Source organism: Garra rufa, chromosome 1, assembly GCF_049309525.1.
Source record: "Garra rufa chromosome 1, GarRuf1.0, whole genome shotgun sequence".
Taxonomy (NCBI): domain Eukaryota; kingdom Metazoa; phylum Chordata; class Actinopteri; order Cypriniformes; family Cyprinidae; genus Garra; species Garra rufa.
The window spans coordinates 91,522,735-91,537,043 of record NC_133361.1 but is presented as its reverse complement, the minus strand read 5'-3'; the positions used below and the strand labels follow the sequence as shown (position 1 = coordinate 91,537,043).

General features: G+C 50.5%; 10 non-coding genes across 10 annotated transcripts; all 10 read right to left on the bottom strand.

Moving 5' to 3' along the window:
• Window positions 1–762: 762 nt before the first annotated feature.
• On the bottom strand, window positions 763–844 carry trnal-aag (transfer RNA leucine (anticodon AAG)). Its single transcript has one exon. It is a non-coding gene; the product is annotated as a tRNA-Leu (tRNA).
• Window positions 845–1,929: 1,085 nt separating this feature from the next.
• trnal-uag (transfer RNA leucine (anticodon UAG)) lies at window positions 1,930–2,011 on the bottom strand. The gene has a single exon. It is a non-coding gene; the product is annotated as a tRNA-Leu (tRNA).
• A 1,050-nt stretch (window positions 2,012–3,061) lies between these two features.
• On the bottom strand, window positions 3,062–3,143 carry trnal-aag (transfer RNA leucine (anticodon AAG)). The gene has a single exon. It is a non-coding gene; the product is annotated as a tRNA-Leu (tRNA).
• Window positions 3,144–4,226: 1,083 nt separating this feature from the next.
• trnal-uag (transfer RNA leucine (anticodon UAG)) lies at window positions 4,227–4,308 on the bottom strand. Its single transcript has one exon. It is a non-coding gene; the product is annotated as a tRNA-Leu (tRNA).
• Window positions 4,309–5,359: 1,051 nt separating this feature from the next.
• On the bottom strand, window positions 5,360–5,441 carry trnal-aag (transfer RNA leucine (anticodon AAG)). Its single transcript has one exon. It is a non-coding gene; the product is annotated as a tRNA-Leu (tRNA).
• A 1,055-nt stretch (window positions 5,442–6,496) lies between these two features.
• Window positions 6,497–6,578, bottom strand: trnal-uag (transfer RNA leucine (anticodon UAG)). The gene has a single exon. It is a non-coding gene; the product is annotated as a tRNA-Leu (tRNA).
• Window positions 6,579–8,774: 2,196 nt separating this feature from the next.
• Window positions 8,775–8,856, bottom strand: trnal-uag (transfer RNA leucine (anticodon UAG)). The gene has a single exon. It is a non-coding gene; the product is annotated as a tRNA-Leu (tRNA).
• A 1,050-nt stretch (window positions 8,857–9,906) lies between these two features.
• trnal-aag (transfer RNA leucine (anticodon AAG)) lies at window positions 9,907–9,988 on the bottom strand. The gene has a single exon. It is a non-coding gene; the product is annotated as a tRNA-Leu (tRNA).
• Window positions 9,989–12,235: 2,247 nt separating this feature from the next.
• trnal-aag (transfer RNA leucine (anticodon AAG)) lies at window positions 12,236–12,317 on the bottom strand. The gene has a single exon. It is a non-coding gene; the product is annotated as a tRNA-Leu (tRNA).
• A 1,085-nt stretch (window positions 12,318–13,402) lies between these two features.
• On the bottom strand, window positions 13,403–13,484 carry trnal-uag (transfer RNA leucine (anticodon UAG)). Its single transcript has one exon. It is a non-coding gene; the product is annotated as a tRNA-Leu (tRNA).
• Window positions 13,485–14,309: the final 825 nt, after the last annotated feature.

Genomic DNA, 14,309 nt, shown 5'->3' with positions numbered 1-14,309 from the left:
GACCACTTTGTGTTCATTCACCCATCAAGAGCGAAATGGACGCGCATAAAAACAAAAGTTTGAAGCGAAATTGACGTACGTCAGGTGCGTCAGAGGCGAAAGTTTCAAAAAGTTTCGAACCCCGTTGGCAGCCATCTTTTTACAAGATGTCAGTTGTTGATCGCTCATTTATCGAGAGTTTCACTGCTCTGTATTTGCTCTGGAGAGCAGAACAGAGGTGTAGGGATCATCGTCGCTGTATTTGGGTTGCGCTTCGCCACAAGCTGATGCCTTGTAATTCGCCACCGTAAAGGCATCCTTAATACAGGGTATGCAGTCCTACTCCTGGTGGCCCCCTTCCTGTGGAGTGGAGGTCCATCTCTGATCAAGCACACCTGAATCCACTAATCAAGGCCTTTGGGGCTTATATAAAAACGATAGCCAGCAGTGTTGCATTTAAAATCAAAATGATCAGGCAGCTGTTATTTCACCCAAAACTTTCCATGAGTGACATGGGTTGTCTCCATTCTTGTAGACTACTCATTGTTTTTCATTAATATAATTTTCAAATTCGTTGAATTGTTTGTTTGTTTTTTATTGCACCTCTCCTATGATTGTAAATTATTGGTGTGCCTCTGTTGGAATGGAGCAGAGGCTGGGACAAGCTTCCAGCACTGACTTTGCTAAATGGCAAAGAATGCGAAAGCGGCTAAGTTTGGATGAGCATGCAGCGTCACTTCTCCAGTCGCTTCGCAGCCTCAGGAGCTTTCCAAAAGACTTCCCTGGCAGCCGTGGGATTCGAACCCACGCCCCCGAAGAGACTGGAGCCTTAATCCAGCGCCTTAGACCGCTCGGCCACGCTACCCCGTCATGGTGTGTTCCACGGGTCTTTACGACAGGTCAAACGGCCTCCCTAATACTGACTGTGCGGAACGGCTGCAGTCTAATCCTGTTTGACTGCCAAGCGGGTTAGACGACCTCCCTGCCTTGGTTAAAATGGCTGCTGGCAGCGATGGGATTCGAACCCACGCCCCCGAAGAGACTGGAGCCTAACTCAAATGCCTTAGACCACTCGGCCACGCTACCCTGGAATGTTCACCTTCGTGGGCCCTTTTCTCCCCACCCCAAAGATAGACAAAACGTCGGCCGCCGGACCTTCTTTGCAAAGCCTCTGGAGTGCGGGCAAAGAACGTTTTTTTTTTTTTTGTGTAGGCACAATAGCCTTCCGAAACTCTGTCTTGGCAGCAGTGGGATTCAACTCACACCCCCGAAGAGACTAGAGCCTTAATCCAGAGCCTTAGACCACTCAGCCACGCTACCCTGGCACATTCACCCTCGTGGGCCCTTTTTTTTTTTGTCGCGCTTCGCTGCAAGCTGATGCCTTGTAATTCGCCGCCGTAAAGGCATCCTTTATACAGGGGTATGCAGTCCTACTCCTGGTGGCCCCCTTCCTGTAGAGTGGAGGTCAGCATCAAGCAGCTCCTGATTGGTTAACACGGCGTGAAGTGACACAGAAGTTCAGATTTTTCACCTCGGGTAGCAGACGCGAATTCTTGTCAGACGCGTGATTCACAAAAAAGCACAATTCGCGCTTAACGCACCTAACGCGCCAGACGCGCGAACTAGACACGCGGATGAGGCGAATTCGCGTCTACCGTGCCGCGCCTCATTCGCGCCGCAAGAACTCCAGGCGCGTGTTAACGCGTCTTACCATTGACTTAACATTGAAATCACTCGGACCAGACGCATATTCCCGTTTGGTGTGAATGTAGCATTAGACCGCGCGGCCATGCTACCTCGTCGGGTTGCGCTCCAAGGGTCTCTTCGACAGGTGGAACGGCCTCCCTAATACTTACTCTGCAGAACTGCTGCAGTCTAATCCTGTTTGCGAGAAATAATCCCGCTGCCAAGCGGGTTAGACGACCTCCCTGCCTTGGTTAAAATGGCTGCTGGCAGCGATGGGATTCGAACCCACGCCCCCGAAGAGACTGGAGTCTAAATCCAGCTCCTTAGACCACTCGGCCACGCTACCCTGTGATTTGCACTTTTGTGGGACGTTTTCTGCCCTCTTCCCCCACCCCAAAGATAGAGAGAACGTCGGCCGCCGGACCTTCTTTGCAAAGCCTCTGGAATGCGGGCAAAGAACTTTTTTTTTTGGGGGGGTATGCACAATAGCCTTCCAAAACTCTGTCTTGGCAGCAGTGGGATTCAAACCCACACCCCTGAAGAGACTGGAGCCTTAATCCAGCGCCTTATGCTAAATTCACACCAAACGCGAATACGCGTCTAAATTCTCGCCTGCCGCTTCTATTTATACACGTGACCACTTTGTGTTCATTCACCCATCAAGAGCGAAATGGACGCGCATAAAAACAAAAGTTTGAAGCGAAATTGACGTACGTCAGGTGCGTCAGAGGCGAAAGTTTCAAAAAGTTTCGAACCCCGTTGGCAGCCATCTTTTTACAAGATGTCAGTTGTTGATCGCTCATTTATCGAGAGTTTCACTGCTCTGTATTTGCTCTGGAGAGCAGAACAGAGGTGTAGGGATCATCGTCGCTGTATTTGGGTTGCGCTTCGCCACAAGCTGATGCCTTGTAATTCGCCACCGTAAAGGCATCCTTAATACAGGGTATGCAGTCCTACTCCTGGTGGCCCCCTTCCTGTGGAGTGGAGGTCCATCTCTGATCAAGCACACCTGAATCCACTAATCAAGGCCTTTGGGGCTTATGTGAAAACGATAGCCAGCAGTGTTGCATTTAAAATCAAAATGATCAGGCAGCTGTTATTTCACCCAAAACTTTCCATGAGTGACATGGGTTGTCTCCATTCTTGTAGACTACTCATTGTTTTTCATTAATATAATTTTCAAATTCGTTGAATTGTTTGTTTGTTTTTTATTGCACCTCTCCTATGATTGTAAATTATTGGTGTGCCTCTGTTGGAATGGAGCAGAGGCTGGGACAAGCTTCCAGCACTGACTTTGCTAAATGGCAAAGAATGCGAAAGCAGCTAAGTTTGGATGAGATGCAGCGTCACTTCTCCAGTCGCTTCGCAGCCTCAGGAGCTTTCCAAAAGACTTCCCTGGCAGCGGTGGGATTCGAACCCACGCCCCCGAAGAGACTGGAGCCTTAATCCAGCGCCTTAGACCGCTCGGCCACGCTATCTTGTCATGGTGTGTTCCACGGGTCTTTACGACAGGTCAAACGGCCTCCCTAATACTGACTCTGCAGAACTGCTGCAGTCTAATCCTGTTTGACTGCCAAGCGGGTTAGACGACCTCCCTGCCTTGGTTAAAATGGCTGCTGGAAGCGATGGGATTCGAACCCACGCCCCCGAAGAGACTGGAGCCTAACTCAAATGCCTTAGACCACTCGGCCACGCTACCCTGGAATGTTCACCTTCGTGGGCCCTTTTCTCCCCACCCCAAAGATAGACAAAACGTCGGCCGCCGGACCTTCTTTGCAAAGCCTCTGGAGTGCGGGCAAAGAACGTTTTTTTTTTTTGTGTAGGCACAATAGCCTTCCGAAACTCTGTCTTGGCAGCAGTGGGATTCAACTCACACCCCCGAAGAGACTAGAGCCTTAATCCAGAGCCTTAGACCACTCGGCCACGCTACCCTGGCACATTCACCCTCGTGGGCCCTTTTTTTTTTTGTCGCGCTTCGCTGCAAGCTGATGCCTTGTAATTCGCCGCCGTAAAGGCATCCTTTATACAGGGGTATGCAGTCCTACTCCTGGTGGCCCCCTTCCTGTAGAGTGGAGGTCAGCATCAAGCAGCTCCTGATTGGTTAACACGGCGTGAAGTGACACAGAAGTTCAGATTTTTCACCTCGGGTAGCAGACGCGAATTCTTGTCAGACGCGTGATTCACAAAAAAGCACAATTCGCGCTTAACGCACCTAACGCGCCAGACGCGCGAACTAGACACGCGGATGAGGCGAATTCGCGTCTACCGTGCCGCGCCTCATTCGCGCCGCAAGAACTCCAGGCGCGTGTTAACGCGTCTTACCATTGACTTAACATTGAAATCACTCGGACCAGACGCATATTCCCGTTTGGTGTGAATGTAGCATTAGACCGCGCGGCCATGCTACCTCGTCGGGTTGCGCTCCAAGGGTCTCTTCGACAGGTGGAACGGCCTCCCTAATACTTACTCTGCAGAACTGCTGCAGTCTAATCCTGTTTGCGAGAAATAATCCCGCTGCCAAGCGGGTTAGACGACCTCCCTGCCTTGGTTAAAATGGCTGCTGGCAGCGATGGGATTCGAACCCACGCCCCCGAAGAGACTGGAGTCTAAATCCAGCGCCTTAGACCACTCGGCCACGCTACCCTGTGATTTGCACTTTTGTGGGACGTTTTCTGCCCTCTTCCCCCACCCCAAAGATAGAGAGAACGTCGGCCGCCGGACCTTCTTTGCAAAGCCTCTGGAATGCGGGCAAAGAACTTTTTTTTTTGGGGGGGTATGCACAATAGCCTTCCAAAACTCTGTCTTGGCAGCAGTGGGATTCAAACCCACACCCCTGAAGAGACTGGAGCCTTAATCCAGCGCCTTATGCTAAATTCACACCAAACGCGAATACGCGTCTAAATTCTCGCCTGCCGCTTCTATTTATACACGTGACCACTTTGTGTTCATTCACCCATCAAGAGCGAAATGGACGCGCATAAAAACAAAAGTTTGAAGCGAAATTGACGTACGTCAGGTGCGTCAGAGGCGAAAGTTTCAAAAAGTTTCGAACCCCGTTGGCAGCCATCTTTTTACAAGATGTCAGTTGTTGATCGCTCATTTATCGAGAGTTTCACTGCTCTGTATTTGCTCTGGAGAGCAGAACAGAGGTGTAGGGATCATCGTCGCTGTATTTGGGTTGCGCTTCGCCACAAGCTGATGCCTTGTAATTCGCCACCGTAAAGGCATCCTTAATACAGGGTATGCAGTCCTACTCCTGGTGGCCCCCTTCCTGTGGAGTGGAGGTCCATCTCTGATCAAGCACACCTGAATCCACTAATCAAGGCCTTTGGGGCTTATATAAAAACGATAGCCAGCAGTGTTGCATTTAAAATCAAAATGATCAGGCAGCTGTTATTTCACCCAAAACTTTCCATGAGTGACATGGGTTGTCTCCATTCTTGTAGACTACTCATTGTTTTTCATTAATATAATTTTCAAATTCGTTGAATTGTTTGTTTGTTTTTTATTGCACCTCTCCTATGATTGTAAATTATTGGTGTGCCTCTGTTGGAATGGAGCAGAGGCTGGGACAAGCTTCCAGCACTGACTTTGCTAAATGGCAAAGAATGCGAAAGCGGCTAAGTTTGGATGAGCATGCAGCGTCACTTCTCCAGTCGCTTCGCAGCCTCAGGAGCTTTCCAAAAGACTTCCCTGGCAGCCGTGGGATTCGAACCCACGCCCCCGAAGAGACTGGAGCCTTAATCCAGCGCCTTAGACCGCTCGGCCACGCTACCCCGTCATGGTGTGTTCCACGGGTCTTTACGACAGGTCAAACGGCCTCCCTAATACTGACTGTGCGGAACGGCTGCAGTCTAATCCTGTTTGACTGCCAAGCGGGTTAGACGACCTCCCTGCCTTGGTTAAAATGGCTGCTGGCAGCGATGGGATTCGAACCCACGCCCCCGAAGAGACTTTAGACCACTCGGCCACGCTACCCTGGAATGTTCACCTTCGTGGGCCCTTTTCTCCCCACCCCAAAGATAGACAAAACGTCGGCCGCCGGACCTTCTTTGCAAAGCCTCTGGAGTGCGGGCAAAGAACGTTTTTTTTTTTTGTGTAGGCACAATAGCCTTCCGAAACTCTGTCTTGGCAGCAGTGGGATTCAACTCACACCCCCGAAGAGACTAGAGCCTTAATCCAGAGCCTTAGACCACTCGGCCACGCTACCCTGGCACATTCACCCTCGTGGGCCCTTTTTTTTTTTGTCGCGCTTCGCTGCAAGCTGATGCCTTGTAATTCGCCGCCGTAAAGGCATCCTTTATACAGGGGTATGCAGTCCTACTCCTGGTGGCCCCCTTCCTGTAGAGTGGAGGTCAGCATCAAGCAGCTCCTGATTGGTTAACACGGCGTGAAGTGACACAGAAGTTCAGATTTTTCACCTCGGGTAGCAGACGCGAATTCTTGTCAGACGCGTGATTCACAAAAAAGCACAATTCGCGCTTAACGCACCTAACGCGCGAACTAGACACGCGGATGAGGCGAATTCGCGTCTACCGTGCCGCGCCTCATTCGCGCCGCAAGAACTCCAGGCGCGTGTTAACGCGTCTTACCATTGACTTAACATTGAAATCACTCGGACCAGACGCATATTCCCGTTTGGTGTGAATGTAGCATTAGACCGCGTGGCCATGCTACCTCGTCGGGTTGCGCTCCAAGGGTCTCTTCGACACGTGGAACGGCCTCCCTTATACTTACTCTGCAGAACTGCTGCAGTCTAATCCTGTTTGCGAGAAATAATCCCGCTGCCAAGCGGGTTAGACGACCTCCCTGCCTTGGTTAAAATGGCTGCTGGCAGCGATGGGATTCGAACCCACGCCCCCGAAGAGACTGGAGTCTAAATCCAGCGCCTTAGACCACTCGGCCACGCTACCCTGCAATTTGCACTTTTGTGGGACGTTTTCTGCCCTCTTCCCCCACCCCAAAGATAGAGAGAACGTCGGCCGCCGGACCTTCTTTGCAAAGCCTCTGGAATGCGGACAAAGAACTTTTATTTTTTTTGGGTATGCACAATAGCCTTCCAAAACTCTGTCTTGGCAGCAATGGGATTCAAACCCACACCCCTGAAGAGACTGGAGCCTTAATCCAGCGCCTTATGCTAAGTTCACACCAAACGCGAATACGCGTCTAAATTCTCGCCTGCCGCTTCTATTTATACACGTGACCACTTTGTGTTCATTCACCCGTCAAGAGCGAAATGGACGCGCATAAAAACAAAAGTTTGAAGCGAAATTTACGTACGTCAGGTGCGTCAGAGGCGAAAGTTTCAAAAAGTTTCGAACCCCGTTGGCAGCCATCTTTTTACAAGATATCTGTTGTTGATCGCTCATTTATCGAGAGTTTCACTGCTCTGTATTTGCTCTGGAGAGCAGAACAGAGATGTAGTGATCATCGTCGCTGTATTTGGGTTGTGCTTCGCCACAAGCTGATGCCTTGTAATTCCCCGCCGTAAAGGCATCCTTAATACAGGGTATGCAGTCCTACTCCTGGTGGCCCCCTCCCTGTGGAGTGGAGGTCCATCTCTGATCAAGCACACCTGAATCCGCTAATCAAGGCCTTTGGGGCTTATGTGAAAACGATAGCCAGCTGTGTTGCATTTAAAATCAAAATGATCAGGCAGCTGTTATTTCACCCAAAACTTTCCATGAGTGACATGGGTTGTCTCCATTCTTGTAGACTACTCATTGTTTTTCATTAATATAATTTTCAAATTCGTTGAATTGTTTGTTTGTTTTTTATTGCACCTCTCCTATGATTGTAAATTATTGGTGTGCCTCTGTTGGAATGGAGCAGAGGCTGGGACAAGCTTCCAGCACTGACTTTGCTAAATGGCCAAGAATGCGAAAGCGGCTAAGTTTGGATGAGCATGCAGCGTCACTTCTCCAGTCGCTTCGCAGCCTCAGGAGCTTTCCAAAAGACTTCCCTGGCAGCGTCGGGATTCGAACCCACGCCCCCGAAGAGACTGGAGCCTTAATCCAGCGCCTTAGACCGCTCGGCCACGCTATCTTGTCATGGTGTGTTCCACGGGTCTTTACGACAGGTCAAACGGCCTCCCTAATACTGACTCTGCAGAACTGCTGCAGTCTAATCCTGTTTGACTGCCAAGCGGGTTAGACGACCTCCCTGCCTTGGTTAAAATGGCTGCTGGCAGCGATGGGATTCGAACCCACGCCCCCGAAGAGACTTTAGACCACTCGGCCACGCTACCCTGGAATGTTCACCTTCGTGGGCCCTTTTCTCCCCACCCCAAAGATAGACAAAACGTCGGCCGCCGGACCTTCTTTGCAAAGCCTCTGGAGTGCGGGCAAAGAACGTTTTTTTTTTTTGTGTAGGCACAATAGCCTTCCGAAACTCTGTCTTGGCAGCAGTGGGATTCAACTCACACCCCCGAAGAGACTAGAGCCTTAATCCAGAGCCTTAGACCACTCGGCCACGCTACCCTGGCACATTCACCCTCGTGGGCCCTTTTTTTTTTTGTCGCGCTTCGCTGCAAGCTGATGCCTTGTAATTCGCCGCCGTAAAGGCATCCTTTATACAGGGGTATGCAGTCCTACTCCTGGTGGCCCCCTTCCTGTAGAGTGGAGGTCAGCATCAAGCAGCTCCTGATTGGTTAACACGGCGTGAAGTGACACAGAAGTTCAGATTTTTCACCTCGGGTAGCAGACGCAAATTCTTGTCAGATGCGTGATTCACAAAAAAGCACAATTCGCGCTTAACGCACCTAACGCGCCAGACGCGCGAACTAGACACGCGGATGAGGCGAATTCGCGTCTACCGTGCCGCGCCTCATTCGCGCCGCAAGAACTCCAGGCGCGTGTTAACGCGTCTTACCATTGACTTAACATTGAAATCACTCGGACCAGACGCATATTCCCGTTTGGTGTGAATGTAGCATTAGACCGCGCGGCCATGCTACCTCGTCGGGTTGCGTTCCAAGGGTCTCTTCGACACGTGGAACGGCCTCCCTAATACTTACTCTGCAGAACTGCTGCAGTCTAATCCTGTTTGCGAGAAATAATCCCGCTGCCAAGCGGGTTAGACGACCTCCCTGCCTTGGTTAAAATGGCTGCTGGCAGCGATGGGATTCGAACCCACGCCCCCGAAGAGACTGGAGTCTAAATCCAGCGCCTTAGACCATTCGGCTACGCTACCCTGCGATTTGCACTTTTGTGGGACGTTTTCTGCCCTCTTCCCCCACCCCAAAGATAGAGAGAACGTCGGCCGCCGGACCTTCTTTGCAAAGCCTCTGGAATGCGGGCAAAGAATTTTTTTTTTTGGGGGGTATGCACAATAGCCTTCCAAAACTCTGTCTTGGCAGCAGTGGGATTCAAACCCACACCCCTGAAGAGACTGGAGCCTTAATCCAGCGCCTTATGCTAAATACACACCAAACGCGAATACGCGTCTAAATTCTCACCTGCCGCTTCTATTTATACACGTGACCACTTTGTGTTCATTCACCCATCAAGAGCGAAATGGACGCGCATAAAAACAAAAGTTTGAAGCGAAATTTACGTACGTCAGGTGCGTCAGAGGCGAAAGTTTCAAAAAGTTTCGAACCCCGTTGACAGCCATCTTTTTACAAGATGTCTGTTGTTGATCGCTCATTTATCGAGAGTTTCACTGCTCTGTATTTGCTCTGGAGAGCAGAACAGAGGTGTAGGGATCATCGTCGCTGTATTTGGGTTGCGCTTCGCCACAAGCTGATGCCTTGTAATTCGCCGCCGTAAAGGCATCCTTAATACAGGGTATGCAGTCCTACTCCTGGTGGCCCCCTTCCTGTGGAGTGGAGGTCCATCTCTGATCAAGCACACCTGAATCCACTAATCAAGGCCTTTGGGGCTTATGTGAAAACGATAGCCAGCAGTGTTGCATTTAAAATCAAAATGATCAGGCAGCTGTTATTTCACCCAAAACTTTCCATGAGTGACATGGGTTGTCTCCATTCTTGTAGACTACTCATTGTTTTTCATTAATATAATTTTCAAATTCGTTGAATTGTTTGTTTGTTTTTTATTGCACCTCTCCTATGATTGTAAATTATTTGTGTGCCTCTGTTGGAATGGAGCAGAGGCTGGGACAAGCTTCCAGCATTGACTTTGCTAAATGGCAAAGAATGCGAAAGCGGCTAAGTTTGGATGAGCATGCAGCGTCACTTCTCCAGTCGCTTCGCAGCCTCAGGAGCTTTCCAAAAGACTTCCCTGGCAGCGGTGGGATTCGAACCCACGCCCCCGAAGAGACTGGAGCCTTAATCCAGCGCCTTAGACCGCTCGGCCACGCTACCCTGTCATGATGTGTTCCACGGGTCTTTACAACAGGTCAAACGGCCTCCCTAATACTGACTCTGCGGAACGGATGCAGTCTAATCCTGTTTGCGTAAAACAAACCCGCTCCCAAGCGGGTTAGAGGGCCTCCCTGCCTTGGTTAAAATGGCTGCTGGCAGCAATGGGATTTGAACCAACGCCCCCGAGGAGACTGGAGCCTAACTCAAATGCCTTAGACCACTCGGCCACGCTACCCTGGAATGTTCACCTTCGTGGGCCCTTTTCTCCCCACCCCAAAGATAGACAAAACGTCGGCTGCCGGACCTTCTTTGCAAAGCCTCTGGAGTGCGGGCAAAGAACGTTTTTTTTTTTGTGTAGGCACAATAGCCTTCCGAAACTCTGTCTTGGCAGTAGTGGGATTCAAGTCACACCCCTGAAGAGACTAGAGCCTTAATCCAGAGCCTTAGACCACTCGGCCACGCTACCCTGGCACATCCACCCTCGTGGGCCCTTTTTTTTTCTTGTCGCGCTTCGCTGCAAGCTGATGCCTTGTAATTCGCCGCCGTAAAGGCATCCTTTATACAGGGGTATGCAGTCCTACTCCTGGTGGCCCCCTTCCTGTAGAGTGGAGGTCAGCATCAAGCAGCTCCTGATTGGTTAACGCGGCGTGAAGTGACACAGAAGTTCAGATTTTTCACCTCGGGTAGCAGACGCGAATTCTTGTCAGACGCGTGATTCACAAAAAAGCACAATTCGCACTTAACGCACCTAACGCGCCAGACGCTCAATTCGCGCCATTCGCGCGAACTAGACACGCAGATGAGGCGAATTCGCGTCTACCGCGCTGCGCCTCATTCGCACCGCAAGAACTCCAGGCGCGTGTTAACGCGTCTTACCATTGACTTAACATTGAAATCACTCGGACCAGACGCATATTCCCGTTTGGTGTGAATGTAGCATTAGACCGCGCGGCCATGCTACCTTGTCGGGTTGCGCTCCAAGGGTCTCTTCGACAGGTGGAACGGCCTCCCTAATACTTACTCTGCAGAACTGCTGCAGTCTAATCCCTTTTGCGAGAAATAATCCCGCTGCCAAGCGGGTTAGACGACCTCACTGCCTTGGTTAAAATGGCTGCTGGCAGCGATGGGATTCGAACCAAAGCCCCCGAAGAGACTGGAGCCTAAAACCAGCACCTTAGACCACTCGGCCACGCTACACTGGGATTTGCACTTTTGTGGGCCGTTTTCTGCCGTCTTCCCCCACCCCAAAGATAGAGAGAACGTCGGCCGCCGGACCTTCTTTGCAAAGCCTCTGGAATGCGGGCAAAGAACTTTTTTTTTTTTTGGGTATGCACAATAGCCTTCCAAAACTCTGTCTTGGCAGCAATGGGATTCAAACCCACACCCCTGAAGAGACTGGAGCCTTAATCCAGCGCCTTATGCTAAGTTCACACCAAACGCGAATACGCGTCTAAATTCTCGCCTGCCGCTTCTATTTATACACGTGACCACTTTGTGTTCATTCACCCGTCAAGAGCGAAATGGACGCGCATAAAAACAAAAGTTTGAAGCGAAATTTACGTGCGTCAGGTGCGTCAGAGACGAAAGTTTCAAAAAGTTTCGAACCCCGTTGGCAGCCATCTTTTTACAAGATGTCTGTTGTTGATCGCTCATTTATCGAGAGTTTCACTGCTCTGTATTTGCTCTGGAGAGCAGAACAGAGATGTAGTGATCATCGTCGCTGTATTTGGGTTGTGCTTCGCCACAAGCTGATGCCTTGTAATTCCCCGCCGTAAAGGCATCCTTAATACAGGGTATGCAGTCCTACTCCTGGTGGCCCCCTCCCTGTGGAGTGGAGGTCCATCTCTGATCAAGCACACCTGAATCCGCTAATCAAGGCCTTTGGGGCTTATGTGAAAACGATAGCCAGCTGTGTTGCATTTAAAATCAAAATGATCAGGCAGCTGTTATTTCACCCAAAACTTTCCATGAGTGACATGGGTTGTCTCCATTCTTGTAGACTACTCATTGTTTTTCATTAATATAATTTTCAAATTCGTTGAATTGTTTGTTTGTTTTTTATTGCACCTCTCCTATGATTGTAAATTATTGGTGTGCCTCTGTTGGAATGGAGCAGAGGCTGGGACAAGCTTCCAGCACTGACTTTGCTAAATGGCAAAGAATGCGAAAGCGGCTAAGTTTGGATGAGCATGCAGCGTCACTTCTCCAGTCGCTTCGCAGCCTCAGGAGCTTTCCAAAAGACTTCCCTGGCAGCCGTGGGATTCGAACCCACGCCCCCGAAGAGACTGGAGCCTTAATCCAGCGCCTTAGACCGCTCGGCCACGCTACCCCGTCATGGTGTGTTCCACGGGTCTTTACGACAGGTCAAACGGCCTCCCTAATACTGACTGTGCGGAACGGCTGCAGTCTAATCCTGTTTGACTGCCAAGCGGGTTAGACGACCTCCCTGCCTTGGTTAAAATGGCTGCTGGCAGCGATGGGATTCGAACCCACGCCCCCGAAGAGACTGGAGCCTAACTCAAATGCCTTAGACCACTCGGCCACGCTACCCTGGAATGTTCACCTTCGTGGGCCCTTTTCTCCCCACCCCAAAGATAGACAAAACGTCGGCCGCCGGACCTTCTTTGCAAAGCCTCTGGAGTGCGGGCAAAGAACGTTTTTTTTTTTTTTGTGTAGGCACAATAGCCTTCCGAAACTCTGTCTTGGCAGCAGTGGGATTCAACTCACACCCCCGAAGAGACTAGATTCTTAATCCAGAGCCTTAGACCACTCGGCCACGCTACCCTGGCACATTCACCCTCGTGGGCCCTTTTTTTTTTTGTCGCGCTTCGCTGCAAGCTGATGCCTTGTAATTCGCCGCCGTAAAGGCATCCTTTATACAGGGGTATGCAGTCCTACTCCTGGTGGCCCCCTTCCTGTAGAGTGGAGGTCAGCATCAAGCAGCTCCTGATTGGTTAACACGGCGTAAAGTGACACAGAAGATTAGATTTTTCACCTCGGGTAGCAGACGCGAATTCTTGTCAGACGCGTGATTCACAAAAAAGCACAATTCGCGCTTAACGCACCTAACGCGCCAGACGCACGAACTAGACACGCGGATGAGGCGAATTCGCGTCTACCGTGCCGCGCCTCATTCGCGCCGCAAGAACTCCAGGCGCGTGTTAACGCGTCTTACCATTGACTTAACATTGAAATCACTCGGACCAGACGCATATTCCCGTTTGGTGTGAATGTAGCATTAGACCGCGCGGCCATGCTACCTCGTCGGGTTGCGCTCCAAGGGTCTCTTCGACAGGTGGAACGGCCTCCCTAATACTTACTCTGCAGAACTGCTGCAGTCTAATCCTGTTTGCGAGAAATAATCCCGCTGCCAAGCGGGTTAGACGACCTCCCTGCCTTGGTTAAAATGGCTGCTGGCAGCGATGGGATTCGAACCCACGCCCCCGAAGAGACTGGAGTCTAAATCCAGCGCCTTAGACCACTCGGCCACGCTACCCTGTGATTTGCACTTTTGTGGGACGTTTTCTGCCCTCTTCCCCCACCCCAAAGATAGAGAGAACGTCGGCCGCCGGACCTTCTTTGCAAAGCCTCTGGAATGCGGGCAAAGAACTTTTTTTTTTGGGGGGGTATGCACAATAGCCTTCCAAAACTCTGTCTTGGCAGCAGTGGGATTCAAACCCACACCCCTGAAGAGACTGGAGCCTTAATCCAGCGCCTTATGCTAAATTCACACCAAACGCGAATACGCGTCTAAATTCTCGCCTGCCGCTTCTATTTATACACGTGACCACTTTGTGTTCATTCACCCATCAAGAGCGAAATGGACGCGCATAAAAACAAAAGTTTGAAGCGAAATTGACGTACGTCAGGTGCGTCAGAGGCGAAAGTTTCAAAAAGTTTCGAACCCCGTTGGCAGCCATCTTTTTACAAGATGTCAGTTGTTGATCGCTCATTTATCGAGAGTTTCACTGCTCTGTATTTGCTCTGGAGAGCAGAACAGAGGTGTAGGGATCATCGTCGCTGTATTTGGGTTGCGCTTCGCCACAAGCTGATGCCTTGTAATTCGCCACCGTAAAGGCATCCTTAATACAGGGTATGCAGTCCTACTCCTGGTGGCCCCCTTCCTGTGGAGTGGAGGTCCATCTCTGATCAAGCACACCTGAATCCACTAATCAAGGCCTTTGGGGCTTATATAAAAACGATAGCCAGCAGTGTTGCATTTAAAATCAAAATGATCAGGCAGCTGTTATTTCACCCAAAACTTTCCATGAGTGACATGGGTTGTCTCCATTCTTGTAGACTACTCATTGTTTTTCATTAA